Raw genomic sequence first — 15,181 nt, 5'->3', positions numbered from 1 at the left:
GTCAATGAGATAGGAAGGGGACAAGCCAGACGTTAGCAGGTCATATGTGCAAACAAACCAAGTCTTCTAGCTGACCCTTGGTACAATTGCTGGGAGTCTATCCTATATTTCTGGGTTAAAATCGGCTCAGCAGGGGGAATCTTACAAGTTATAGGTCCCTAAACAAACACAAGTCCCAGGATGGGCCATAACTGGTACAGACCAAGGTGAAACTGTGCAGTCTCCATCTTTCCTGGGTGTCATTGGCTATAATTCTACCCGTCATAGTGGCAGAAAGTACCCAGTGCCAAAATTTGGGCTCAGAGTGAGTTTGCTTCACAGCTGAGCAAACAGAAGCAGAGAATAACCCGTGCCACTCCCTAGGATCCCTTCAATCACTTTCTTCAGTTTTATCTTGGAGGGAGAGGCTCCAGTTGGCAGGACACACCACTGGCCGTTGTCGTCCTGTCTTCAAGGGGGGAGGCAGTTTTCACATGTGAAGCATGGACCCAGGCTTTGATTCTTTCCACCTTCAGAGTGAACGGCATGATCAGGGTCATGGGATAGGGACCTCTCCACTGAGGTTCAAGGATGGCAGTCTAATGTCACCGAACCTAGACCAGGTCTCCCAGTGAGTATAGGTGAGGAGTTACCGATGCTTTGGTCATACTCTCAAAGCCCCATATGGAGCTGGACCTGAATGACCTCTAGGGCCTGTCATAACCTAAGGTTTTTGGGGCGACCTCTAATCGCCCTTGTAGGTGTTACCATATTTGAACCCTATCAGATATTGTACGGCAATTCCGGAAGATGGGTGTTTAGTGTCTTATGATGGGTCCCGTGGCCGCGAAGCGGCCGCGCGGGTCCGGAAAGTGTCCTGGAGTGTGGCGACGGCTGGGTAGTGGAGGTAGTGTCGGTAGTGGAGGTCTGCCAGTGGGGTATTTATATGGTCCCGGTAGGGGTAGGGTGGGTCTTCTGTGCGCATTCCGATCCCTGGGTCTTGGGTGGTTGGTGGAAGCAGACAGGCAGGGTATGGTGGGGCTCCTGATTATAATCCCTTTGTCACCTGCGGTTGGTGGGAGCAAGCAGAGAACATCTGTCCCTGGGTCCGTTGAGCCTGGAGTCCAAGGTCTCAGAGAGTTCCGCTTATCTTGTTCTGTGGGTCTTCAGTCATGCGTGAGTTTCGGCCGGAGCTGCCGAGAACCATTTATTAAAGGGATTATATAATGTATTCTGACATTTTATCTAAAGTATTTCACTTGATTTATTTCTTTCACCTGTAAAGGTGATTAGAGGCTGCCCCAAAAGCCTCCATCCCTCTCGGAGAGCCCGGCAAGGTACCGAGAGTATCCCGCCTGCACAGCAGAGCCTGCCAAGCTACACCGTGGTGTACTCGATATGACAAAAATAGTAACAATGATGGTCCTCATTCCCCTGACCCTGAAAGAGCCCCCAATATGCCATCGGGCTACAATAGCACATGACACGGATGAAGAGAGACATTACTGGTGCCCACTCAAGCAAATTCATGAACAACGGGATGACAGCGATACAGTGACAAGGATAACATTTCTGACTTTAAAGAGTTTAGCTTTCTTTATTTGGAAACATGTAATTTTGGAGAACTACAAATCATCCCTTAACTTAAAGTTGTTTTTCTGCTTTACCTACGTCTTTTACCTTCCATTGAACACAATGCCTGCCAAGACAAACAGCCTTCCTGTTTATTCTTAGTGATATTGGCAGTATGAGTATTATTCCTAAAAAATAAAAAATAATTAAAAAATATTATTCTTCATTCTGGGATAATGCTATGAGCTCCAATCATGTTAATTAAGCATGAAACTAAAACTGTTAATGTAAGCTAGTACTTAATTAGTGCTATGACTAATCCTCAAGTCCCTATATATTGAAATATGCATCACCCTCCTCCTTCTTCATGGAGAAACCTAGAGAAAAGTCCTTCAGAGTTTCCAGCATCTCAGACATTGTTTAGCTAGTTTCTGCTGTGTCTTCTTCTAGTCGTGCCAAGCCCCAGCTATTCATGATGCTGCTTCCTCTCGGCAGAAACAAGAAAAGACATTTCTTATATTCCACTGGACCTCTCAGCACAAGCCATTACCTGGGTCTTGTGTTAGAAATTTGAAATTTTATCTGATGCTTCCTTTACTTTAAGAATACTGGGGCGGGGCTGGAGCGATAGCACAGCTGGTAGGGCGTTTGCCTTGCATGCAGCTGACATCGCCAGGTGTGACCAAAAAAGCAAAAGAAAAAAGAATAAACTGTAACTTTGACTGTTTCAATGTAGTTTTTTACCCCCCATTTGATTGTTTGAGCCTCTGTGATTGAAAGGCAGTTAATGGTGCTTTGCGTGCACATCATCCCGACACACATCTGGCACTGGGTACCCACCTCCCTCCCCCAAGGGCCGGGCTCAGTTTGCCCGCGTGTTGCCTTTGGCCCTCCTTGCTCCCTGGCTATGTCTCTGTAAGTCCTGCAGTGAGAGAGCACCGTGTCAGCGCCTGTCCCTCGGACTGACTGGACTGCGCATGATGCTCATGGCTCCATTCATGGGGCTGCAGGCTGCATGATTTTGTTCGTAGAGCAAAGCGGGTCCCACTGTGTGTCTATGTCTCACAACTTCTTCATCCCTTGGTCCGTGGTTGGGCCTTTGGGTGGTTTCCACGTCTGGACTCAGCACTGCAGTGGACACAGGCGTGCACGGGTCCTTTCGAATGGAAATCTTTGTGTTTGGGACAAATCGAAACCTTTCAATGTAGCTTGGAGACTCTTGCGAGCTGGAAAAAGTTCCTTTGGGCCCTGGGAGACGACTCACTAGGTTTGGGCACTTCTTTGCATGTTGAAAGCTCAGACTTTGAGGCTCTCGGGCCTCGCAGGAGGAATACTGAGCTGGGAGTACTTCTTAGAGCAGAAACAAATAAGTTCCTCTAGCTTGGTTGTTAGTAACATGCACAGTTGTTCTGTCTAATCCAGACCACAGAAATGTCCTATTGAGGCGAAACATCGATGACGCTTACATGAAAGATATTTAAGTCAGACTTTGAATGAGATTAGTGGAAGAATTTTCTCCTCCAACTCCCATTTTAAATGAATCTATTTGTCCGGAGGTCAAGGTTTCTCAGCTTTGACACTCGATCATTTTTTTGGCGTTTTCAGAGGGTGAACAGTCGGCGGTGCTCAGGGGGAACATGCTCAGGGGGTACTCGTGGCTCTGCACTCAGTAGTTTCTGCTGGCCGTGCTTGGGGGACCAAGTGGGATGCTGGGCATCAAACCTCAGTCTGCCGCTGCAAGGCATCCCACCAAATTTTCTGTTGCTCTGACCCACCCTCTGGATAATTTGTTGTTGTTTTTGAATGATCGAATCTCCCTGAGATACAGTTACAAAGTTGTTGCTGATTGGGTTTCAGTCATACAGTATTGCAATGCCAGCCCCTCTGCCAGGTTACATTTCCCACGACCAATGTCCCCAGTTTCTGTCCCGCCACCCTCCCCCCAGACTGTCTCTATGGCAGGCACTTTCCTTCTCTGTCTCTGTCTCTATCTCTGTCTCTGTCTCTGTCTCTGTCTCTGTCTCTGTCTCTGTCTCGTCTCTGTCTCTGTTTCTTCCCCCTTTGGGCATTATGGTTTGCGATACAGGTACTGAGAGTTATCCTGTGTGTCCCTTTGCCTCCTTTCGGCACAAAGCTCTTGTCCAGAGTCACCATTTCCAGCTGTCTTTGTCCTGGTGGTCCCTTCTCTGTCCCCCTGCCTCTCCCGCAGCCCCTGAGGCCCGGTGGGTTGTTTGTTGGGGGCTGGCTGGCAGCAATTCTCCCCTCTTCCACCTGGTGGCAGTGGTGCACTCTCCCATCCAGGTAGTGGGACTGGTGGTTCCACGCCTCCCTTCCCCTTCCCCTTCCCCTTCCCCTTCCCCTTCCCCTTCCCTTTCCCCTTCCCCTTCCCCTTCCCCTTCCCCTTCCCTGCAAGCAGACCGGGTGCGAGCAGCAATTCCCAGTCGCCGTCATGGGTCCTTCCTATTTAATTCACGGCCTCAGAATCACAGCCAAAATCAGATCGAACAGGACTGAGCACGGCTCCTCATGATATTATGCCCCCGCACGGTCCCCTGAGCCCCTCCCAGGTAAGACCTGAGTGCAGAGCCAGGAGTCAGCTGGGCATAGCCCCAGCGACTCCCAAAAACCAATAGAAAATCATTATTTTTTACATATACTTTTCCCCTAAAGGCACTCTTCTGAACCCAGTAACTATTATTAGGTTCTAAGAAACCTTCCCAGGCAGCACATTAAAAACAAATAAGTGTGCCTTTCTGACATTATCGTCAGAATCTTAGATGTATGTTTCAGATTTTCTGGGTACATGGCAAGGTTCTACTGTGTAACAAAATCAGCTCTTTTTTTCCCCCAAATTCTAACCCCTCATATCCTATGTCCTGTCTTGCAAAGTAAGCAGCTGAAATAGTTCATCGTACTGAAGGAGTTAGGATGTGTCTCAGAGAAGACGGTTTGAACCACAGACGAATAAATTGCTGTAGACATTTGTACGCTTGCTGACTCTCCAGCAGAAAGTGGTCACTGAATGAATGTGTCCATATTTATCATAGGTTGCATAAAGAAGAATAAACTGACATCCTGTTGCTCATTGTTCAATTTTGAATAAAGTGATGGGCTGTGCTGTATCGAATTGCAAGTTCTTACCCCACAAGAGATGTGATGAATGATATCCCCTTTCAACAAATGTATCTGCTAGTTCTGGCCTCCGGGAAGGAATTAGGAGACATCTATAAAAATTCAGACACTGTCCCATTAATCAGGTGAGACTTTATGATCTTACTTTTCCTCTGTAGTGAATAAAGAACACAAACGTGAAAGATAATCACCCCAGAAGCCTTCCCGTTTTATGTGTTCTTTATGTGTTTTTAACAGAAAGGAGAATACGGGCCATTTTATAAGATGAAATACAGCGAGGCTGGCTGCAATTTAATCAGCACGGTATTCCCTGTGTTAGGACAGAAGGTACCTTTGTGACTCCATTGCTAATCTGCCTCCAGTAAGCAGACATCTTAATCTTTTCACAATCTAGGTCTTGTTCAGCCGGCTAGTTGATTTCACAAGTCAGAAAACCGACTCGTCTGAGCTGCATTGATGATGGAGTTTGGTGGTATCAATCCCTATCTTAAACCTTTCAACATCCTGCCAATTCTACCCAGGTAGAGGAGATGGCGGTAAATAATTCTTGCCCTTGCTGTTTCTTCCTTTGAGTGAAAAGCTCATCCATAGTGTTAAGAGCCACCAACAATCTTTTCTTTTGCCTTTGGTCCCCAGACTAGAGCTTGGGGCAGATCCAACCTGCCTACTGTTCTTGTTGATAAAGTTTTGTAGGGACACAGTTGCATCGATGACTTTCTCTATTGTCCGTCAAATCCAAACTGTCTGCTATTCTTGTCAGTAGTTTTATTCAGACACAGCCACATCTATTCCTCTCTGTACTGTTAAAGTCAAAGTGCCTGCTGTTCTTGTCAATAAAGATTTATTGAGGCACAGCCATATCCATTCCTTTCTCTGCTGTCTGTGATATCTGAACTGCCTGCTGTTCTTGTCAATAAAGTTTTATTGAGACACAGCCACATCCACTTGTCTCTGTCCCATCCAATTTGAACTGCTGGCTGTTCTTGTCAGTAAGTTTAAGTGGGACACAACCACTTGTCAGTAAGTTTTATTGGGACACAGCCACATCCATTCCTTTCTCTGCTGTCTGTGAAACCCAACCTGCCTGCTGCTCTTGTGAGTAAAGTTTTCTTGAGACGCGGCCACATCTATCCTTTCCTCTGCTGTCAGTGGGTAATTCGGTGATGGAGCTGGGAGTTGCCATAGGGACAGTTTGAGCACAGGCTAGCAAGCATGTCCTGCCTCTTTCCAAAACACCTTGGCTGGCTCCTGCCTTAAGCTTCTCCCGTGGATTCTCCTGGCAGGTGGTGTTGCTTGAGTCTGGGCAAAGCTGGGTTCACTGTAGGTGGTTTTGGATGCCACGCCGTGGACTTTGGAAGGGCTTCCTGATGCTAGTACATTTACTACGCTTGCTTCTAGCCATCACCCTTAGCATCTGTTTGCCAGATGTGAGCACATCTTTCATTTGCAGCTTGATCAAATCTCACTTGATCAAGGGGATTTTTCCCACCCAAATCTTCCTTGAGTTTTCAACCAATAGAACTCTCTCCTTGTGTCCTAGTTTTAAATTTTGTTTACAGTTTTCATGACTCGAAACAGCTATTAATTTGTTCTCTTCAACATTGTGGTAATGGCTCACTTCACCAGTTAGAGCCAATACAGGATGCTTTGTTAAAATCGATTTTCAGGTCAATGGCAGACAGATCTTTAGTAGCAATGTGTCCCTTGAAGATAGAATTCAAAGTCACAGGGTGTCTTGTGTTTGAACCTGGCTACCCTCATCCCGAAGGAAAGTTTTAGTACATCCCATTTTCTAGTGGAGGTCTAGGGAAGCCAACCTAGGTCTAGGGAGCACAGACCCAGGAGTTTTCCTTTAGGACAGAGATAGGAGGAATCTAGAGCACAGACCAGGAGTCATCCATGAGCACAGAGCCAGAAGGAGCCCTGAAAACAGAGCCAGGACTCACCCCTGAGCACTGAGCCAGGTGTCAGCCCTGAGCACTGTCAGTTGTATCCCCCTGAGAGATAAGTCAACACAATGGGGAAACAGATCGTTGTTCGCAGAAGGGAGAGAAATGGATCCTGTGTTGATCCTCCTCGTGGGGTCCCGCAGGCAGAGCACTTCCCCGGGACTGTGAGCACCTCCTGTGCCCACACCAGACCCAGCGGGGACAGAGGAAGAGATCCCTGCTCCTGCCGCCCTGTGATGGGCCCTGTGGCCCTCAAGCACTGTGACCCTGAGCCCTGTGCCACGTCCTGTCTGGGGGACACCGAAGCCCATGGTCGGGACCAGGGCTTGGCCACTGTGGACTGTGCCGTGGAGACTGTGCAGAGGCACGTGGGCGTGCGGGGAGCCGGAGGCACTGTCGGGCCGAGGCAAGGCCTGGTCGGGAAGGACCGGCCTCAGTGTTGGTCTGTTTCCTCCCCAGCTCCTTCTGCTGCCACAAGGCGCAGTCCAGCCGGAAACACCTCTTTCCCTTCCGTTCTGGCCTCAGGGAGCTTTCTCAGGCCGGGGCTGGTGAGAAGGCCCTGGGCTGGACATTTATCGCCCGATAATCCCATTGCAGCTGCTTTAAGTCGTGTTGGAGCAATAATGTGGAATCCATGAGGGGTCGTTAGAGGTGGGCTGGGAGGGGGGAGGGCGAGGGCCTTGGTGCAGGGAGGGAGCACAGCGGGGTTGGCACTTGGATATTGTGTGCCAGAAGCAACTGTTAGCAATAACTTTATGGATAACGGCAGTGTAATAAAAGTAACTTTAAAAAATTTCTAAAGCAATAAAAAGAGGAAGGAAGAGAAGGAAGGAAGGAAGGAATGAAGGAAGGAAGGAAGGAAGGAAGGAAGGAAGAGCGGGAGGGAGAGAGGAAGGGGGAGGGAGGGAGGGAGGGAGGGAAGGAGGGAGGGAGGGAGTTCAGGCTGCCTTCATGACACTGGATCTCTGTTGGGGGTCACAGGGTACACAGCATCCCCTCAAACTTTCCCACTTGTTCAGTTTGACCTCGCGGCTATTGCTGCCCTCTGGTCAGGGGAACTTTCATGCTTGTGCCACTGCCTGAACCTGCGTTCCCCGACCCTGCAGGCTCCTCAGAAGCCAGGAGCCCAGAGCTGCAAAGAGGCGTTCCGGAAGGGAGCTGCACCTTCCAGAACAATCCCCAGGCAGCCCTCCTGGGCCCTGGAGCTGTGAAGGGGGAAGAGCCTGAGACATGTCCACCAGGTGCCCCCGGAAACCCACGTGCAGAGCCCCGAACCCGTTTCCCCGGCTCAGGCCGGTGTGATGCAGTGAGGCAGGGAACTGAGCCACCGCCGCTCTGGAACCCGTCCAGCTGCTGGTCACTGAGAACAGGGCTCAGTGTCCAGGCGCTCAGCGTGACTGAGGTACCTCCTGCCCGTGTATGAGCTGTTTGTCCGTGTGGACACTGGGGGGCGCTGTTTCCTGCCAAAAGCTGCCTGTGAACTTTTCCTGATGCTTCTTTCATTCTATTAATTCCAAGGTTCAAGGAACATGGAAAAAGAGAGTGAGAGAAAGAGAGAGAATGGAAAAGAAGAAAGAAAGAATGAAAGAAAGAAAGAGAGAGAGAGAGAGAGAGAAAGGAGGGAGGGAGGGAGGGAGGAAGGAGGAAGGAAAGAGAAAGAAAAGAAAGAGAGGGCGCTAGAGAGATAGCACAGCGGGTAGGACCAACCCGGGTTCGATTCCCAACATCCTATATGAGCACTACCAGGAGTAATTCCTGAGGGTCCATGGGCTTTCTAAACAGAACAAAGCATCCATATTTATGAAGAGCACCTATCAGTCCTTTCAATGTTTAGGAACGAAAACCAGAACACAAGTATGTTGGTTTGAAGAGCATTTGTTTAAAAATGCCTTTCAAAGTGTCACTGTGCCACATTTTCATCGTGGCACTTTGGGGAATGGGGAACACATCTGGCAGTGCTCAGGGCTTCCTCCTGGCTCAGTGCTCAGGGATCACACAGGACAGCATTTGGGGGATAAGCGACACGTTGGGGGTCGGAACGAGGTTGTCTGTGTGGAAGGCTAGCACTTTGCCTGCTCCAGTGTCTCTGGCCCATAGATATATTATTTTCTGTAAACAATGCATTACCTGTTCCACATCAAAGTAGGCTGCTGAGAGGTGCCAAGTTTAAAGGTCTGTCCTTTCAGATTTAGCCCAGACCCTCTCGTGTAGGTCTCCTCTGATTTGCCTGGCCTGGGGCTTCTATAAATGGAAGGTTGGGACCGAGCCAGCAATGTTTCAATCCTGTCGAGATACGGACACTAGGCCAGAGAGTGGGACAGTGCCAGCAGCCAAGCCCACTGGGGTCCTGGCACCTTGCGGGGTTCCCCAGCACCCCCGCACAAAAACCTTGTACCAATTCCATCCCGGCCACTCCACAGGATCCCCTGTGCACCGTCAGCCACCACCCTGAGCACAGAGCCAGAAGTATGCCCCGAGCTCTAACAGGTGTGTCACAAAAACAAATAAAGAAGAAACAAGAAATCTCCCTGTGTCCAAAGGCTGCCTTGCAGCGGGCCATGATGGCCGTGGCCACCAGCGATGGGTTTGGTTCAGTTGCATCACCTTTGTACTCACCTGCAGACGTGGCGGGAGAGAGGGCAGGAGGGAGAAGCCCAGGGCCCGTGGCTCTTCCTTCTCGTGCTCCTGGCTTCTCAGTTCCTTTTCTTCTCTGGGGTGTCCAGGAAGACGGGGCTGGAGCACACTTTTGGGGGAGCAGACTGAGGGGCGCTCTGCCCCGACATTGGGGCACCCTCACGGGGGACTGTGCAGGGGGTAGGCTGGGTCCCTGCTGCCGCTGCTGCTTCCCACCAGGGCTTTCTCGAACGTGAATTCCTGCTTCTGAGAAAATATGCCAGTCTAGGGAGCAAGACTCCATATGTGACACCCTCCTTCTCCTTCCTGGGCCCCATAATCCTCGGTAACGCCCTGATAATAGGGGTCAGCAGTGGCACCAAATTACGTGTGTGTGTGTGTGTATGTGTGTGTGTGTGTGTGCATTTCCCCCAGTTCTGGAGAGCCAGATGCCCATCTGTCCTCTGAAAAAGACAGTTCAGAGGCCAGTTATGGCCCTTCTTCTTTTCCAGGATTGCCCAGAAGACCTTAGAAAGACAGACTGAGTGTCTGGAAAGGTCCCAAGTGAGTCTGGCCAGAGACGGATGGAGGAAAAAGCAAGGAGGTCTGGGTGTTTATGACGAGATGGACAGAGCCAAGCCCCAGGATCGGCTAACGCACATCTCAAAGAAAGGGGCTTGGATCGGAGGCCGCCACAGCCCGCGCTATTGAGACCTGAGCTTGCACTTCGATCCCATGCTGTGGCTCTTCCAAACAATGGTTGTTCCCTGGCTTCCCGCCTTGGACCCTAAGGAGGCTTTTTGCCTCGAGGCACTGGATCCCCAAAGGTGAAAGCTCACAGGCTGGGAGGGTGCTTGGTGCATGGGAGACAGCATTTGCTTCCTGGCACCAGTCACCTCCTGCTCCTCGGAGCACTGTCAGGAGCCATCCCCGAACACTGAGCCCTGCAGTCATGAGCACAGCCAAGCCACGGAAACGAACACTGAGAGCCCAGTGTTCTACCATAGACAGATTGAATCTGGCTCTCTGAGAGAGGGCGCCTGGCTCGGATCTTTATAAGGACCTCAGAGGTTCCTAGTGACCTAGGGTTGGGGGGATGGTGGATGAGGGGGAGAGGCAGGAGCAGCGGGAGCTGGAGGGGTGTTCCGCCTGTGAAGAGACTTGCCCTGCGTGTCCCTGCGGTGGCCTGAGCAGGCTGGACCCCGGGCGCGGCTGTGCTGTGCTGGACAGGCATCCATGCGGGGCCTTGTCCTTGCCCACCTGAGTGACCGCCTTCCCTGTGCTATGCTGAATTTCCTCTCCAGATGGTATCAGGCTGTCCATACTAGGCTTGGTGATTGGCTCCCCAGGATGCACAGCAGGGCTTGTGCTTGGAGAGCACCATTGCAGGTAGGCAGGGGAGGCCGCTGGGTGTGACAAATCTTGAAAGGGAAATGGTTGAAGATCCAACTTCTGGAGTTACTTCCTGCTGACAAAGGGATGCTGACCCTGACTGCACAAGGGGTGAAACCTCATGATAACTTAGTTTTTAATGGGCGCCAGACAATGAATGGGTTGGGTTCCTGGAATCATCAACCTCTGAAAGAAAAGATCAGACAGATTAGGCTGAGGAATATTATTAGAGAGTCTTAGACCCTGGAGGAGTAGAAGGTCTTCTCTGGCTTACTGAGGGCAAAATGGTTTCTCGTTTCAGAGAACATGAAAGTTAACAAACACAACAGTCACCAAAGCAGCATAATGGCATACCCAGTCTTACCATAAAAATGAAAAGTAATAACTCCTTCACCCATGCCTCTGGTTGATAGAAAATGACTTCCTGTGTCCAAATCTGTCTAAACTACATAGAAACACCAAGCCACGTCTCTGACTTTCTCAGTACAGATCGGAAAAGCTTCTGCCTATCCATGGAAGCTATCAATAAGAACCAATGGATATTTATACCTTAAACATTTGAGCATTTGATCCTTTGCATGAAGTCAAGCTGCCAGTTGTACCCTGGATAAGTCCCTGATGTGGAACAGGTGGTGTTAGGAGGCTGTTCGACCCGAGATTTCCAAGATTTGTTGGTGTTGTTGGTCTTTGGAGGCCCAGCCATCAGGGATAAGACCAGGCCATATCAAGGGTCAGCCCTAGGGCCCGATGCATATCCAACTGTTCGATCCACTCCCTGACTATGCTTCCTGTTTTTAATCAAAGTAACACTGTAGCACTGTCCTCCCGCTCATCGATTTGCTTGAGCGGGCACCAGTAACGTCTCCATTGTGCGCCTTGTCTGTCACTGGTTTTGGCATATCAAATAAGCCAGTGGGAGCTTGCCAGGCTCTGCCACGTGGGCAAGATACTCTTGGTAGCTTGCTGGACTCTCTGAGAGAGGCCGGAGGAATAGAACCTGGGTTGGCCTCGTGCAAGGCAAATGCCCTACCCGCTGTGCTATCGCTCCAGCCCGTTAATCAATGTAGTCTCTTCAAAATTAGGGAGACATTTATTTATGTCTTTATATCATTTCTGATACGAGGGTCCTGATTATGTGGTGCTGCTCAAACCCTACAGTGCTAGTGTTTACGGGGCTCTCCTGGCAGTGCTTGAGACTCCTGGGCTATACCCCAGCCATGATGCCGGGAGAGAGTGGAGTAGACCATGAAGTGCTAGTGATCAGACAGGAGTCAGCCACATCAAAGGCATCCACACCTCAAGCATTAGATTATCTGACCCAATGATAATGGATTTTGATCTGTTCATGCCTTATTCAAAAAAGCAGAGAATGTATATTAGATAATATATGTGGAAAATTTTTGTGTTCTTGTGTCCATTTTTTTATCACATCACAAATTATATTAGGGCAAAATATGTCATTGATAACAGAAATTCATAAAAACAAGACAACTTTGACATGCTCCTAACCAGACAAAATTTTGTAAAAAGTATGAAAAGGAGAACCATTTATTAAAGGGATTATATAATGTATTCTGAGATTTTATCTAAAGTATTTCACTTGATTTATTTATTTTTCCTGTAAAGGTGAGTAGAGGCTGCCCCAAAAGCCTCCATCCTTCTCGTAGAGCCCGGCAAGCTACCGAGAGTATCCCACCCGCACAGCAGAGCCTGGCAGGCTACCCAGTGGCGTACTCGATATGCCAAAAATAATAACAATGATGGTCCTCATTCCCCTGACCCTGAAAGAGCCCCCAATATGCCATCAGGCTACAATAGCACGTGACAGGGACGAATAGAGACATTACTGGTTGGTGCCCACTCAAGCAAATTGATGAACAACGGGATGACAGCGATACAGTGACAGTGATATCGTTTCTGACTTAGCCTTCTTTATTTGGAAACATGTAATTTTGGAGAACTATAAATCATCCCTTAACTTGAAGTTGTTTTTTTGTTTTACCTACATCCTTTACCTTCCATTGAACACAATGCCTGCCAAGACCAACAGCCTTCCTGTTTATTCTGAGTGATATTGGCAGTGTGAATATTAATCCTAAAAAATAAAAAATAATTAAAAAATATTATTTTTCATTCTGGGATAATGCTATGAGCTCCAATCATGTTAATTAAGTATGAAACTAAAACTGTTGATGTAAGCTAGTACTTAATTACTGCTATGACTAATCCTCAAGTCCCTATATATTGAAATATGCATCACCCTCCTCCTTCTTCATGGAGAAACCTAGAGAAAAGTCCTTCAGAGTTTCCAGCATCTCAGACGTGGTTTAGCCAGTTTCTGCTGTGTCTTCTTCTAGTCGTGCCAAAGCTCAGCTATTCATGATGCTGCTTCCTCTCTGCAGAAACAAGAAAAGACATTTCTTATATTCCACTGGACCTCTCAGCACAAGCCATTACCTGGGTCTTGTGTTGGAAATTTGAAATTTTATCTGATGCCTCCTTTGCATTAAGAATACTGGGGCGGGGCTGGAGCGATAGCACAGCGGGTAGGGCGTTTGCCTTGCATGCAGCTGACATCGCCAGGTGTGACCCAAAAAGCAAAAGAAAAAAGAATAAACTGTAATTTTGACTGTTTCAATGTAGTTTTTTACCCCCCATTTGATTGTTTGAGCCTCTGTGATTGAAAGGCAGTTAATGGTGCTTTGCGTGCACATCATCCCGACACACATCTAGCACTGGGTACCCACCTCCCTCCCCCAAGGGCCGGGCTCAGTTTGCCCGCGTGTTGCCTTTGGCCCTCCTTGCTCCCTGGCTATGTCTCTGTAAGTCCTGCAGTGAGAGAGCACCGTGTCAGCCCCTGTCCCTCGGACTGGCTGGACTGCGCATGATGCTCATGGCTCCATTCATGGGGCTGCAGGCTGCATGATTTTGTTCGTAGAGCAGAGCGGGTCCCACTGTGTGTCTATGTCTCACAACTTCTTCATCCCTTGGTCCGTGGTTGGGCCTTTGGGTGGTTTCCACGTCTGGACTTAGCAGTGCAGTGGACACAGGCGTGCACGGGTCCTTTCGAATGGAAACCTTTGTGTTTGGGACGAATCAAGACCTTTCAACGGAGCTTGGAGACTCTTACGAGCTGGAAGAAGTTCCTTTGGGCCCCGGGAGAAGACTCACAAGGTTTGGGCACTCTTTGCATGTTGAAAGCTCAGACTTTGAGGCTCTGGGGCCTCGCAGGAGGAATACTGAGCTGGGAATACTTCTGAGAGCAGAAACAAATAACTTCCTGCAGCTTAGTTGTTAGTAACATGCACAGTTGTTCTGTCTAATCCAGACCACAGAAATGTCCTATTGAGGCGTAACATCGATGACGCTTACATGAAAGATATTTCAGTCAAACTTTGAATGAGATAAGTGGAAGTATTTTCTCCTCCAACTCCCATTTTAAGGGAATCTATTTGTCCGGAGGTCAAGGTTTCTCAGCTTCGACACTCGATCATTTTTTTGGCGTTATCAGAGGGTGAACAGTCGGCGGTGCTCAGGGGGTACATGCTCAGGGGGTACTCGTGGCTCTGCACTCAGTATTACTGCTGGCAGTGCAAGGGGGACCAAGTGGGATGCTGGGCATCAAACCTCAGTCTGCCGCTGCAAGGCATCCCACCAATTGTTCTATTGCTCTGACCCACCCCCTGGATAACTTGTTGTTGTTTTTGAGTTATCAAGTCTCCCTGAGATGCAGTTACAAAGTTGTTCCTGATTGGGTTTCAGTCATACAGTGTTTGTTGCAATGCCAGCCCCTCTGCCAGGTTACATTTCCCACCACCAATGTCCCCAGTTTTTTAAATTTATTGACAGACAATAAATTTATACAGATACCCCGGTGCACAGACAGATACACAGACAGGCATATGGGAAAGCACACACATAATTGCACACAGACTCACCCAGACATATACACAGACACACCCACATGCAACACACAACACGTTCTTACACACAGACAACATGTGTACACAAGGATACAGACATAGACACAGACTGTCACATATATAAATATGTCACACAGATGTGCATACACAAACATCCGTAGACATTTGAAGACACAGAAATGTGCACATACCGACACAGGGACACATAGACACAAAGAGACACACATATATACATAGTCACAGACACTAGACACAAACATTCACAGAATTATACTCTGACACACATATGTGCACACACAGACCCACACAGACTTATAGATAGACACACAGACACTCAATAAATTTATACAGACACACCCAGTGCACACACAGATACACAGGGGCATATGGGAAAATACATATGCATAGAGATGCACACGCAAAGACTCAGCACATACACAGACCTATACCCACATGCACCAACTCACATTGGGATTTAAACAGACTCACAAAGTGTGCACACACAGACAGAAACGGACATATACACAGACATACAGACATAATTGTAGCCACACACACAGACATACAGACATGTGCAGACGCAGACATATACGTACAGACACATGTGTATACAAACACACA

The sequence above is a fragment of the Sorex fumeus genome, unplaced genomic scaffold, assembly GCF_029834395.1.
Source record: "Sorex fumeus unplaced genomic scaffold, SorFum_2.1 ptg000133l, whole genome shotgun sequence".
Classification (NCBI taxonomy): Eukaryota; Metazoa; Chordata; class Mammalia; order Eulipotyphla; family Soricidae; genus Sorex; species Sorex fumeus.
Note: the sequence above shows the minus strand (reverse complement) of the source record.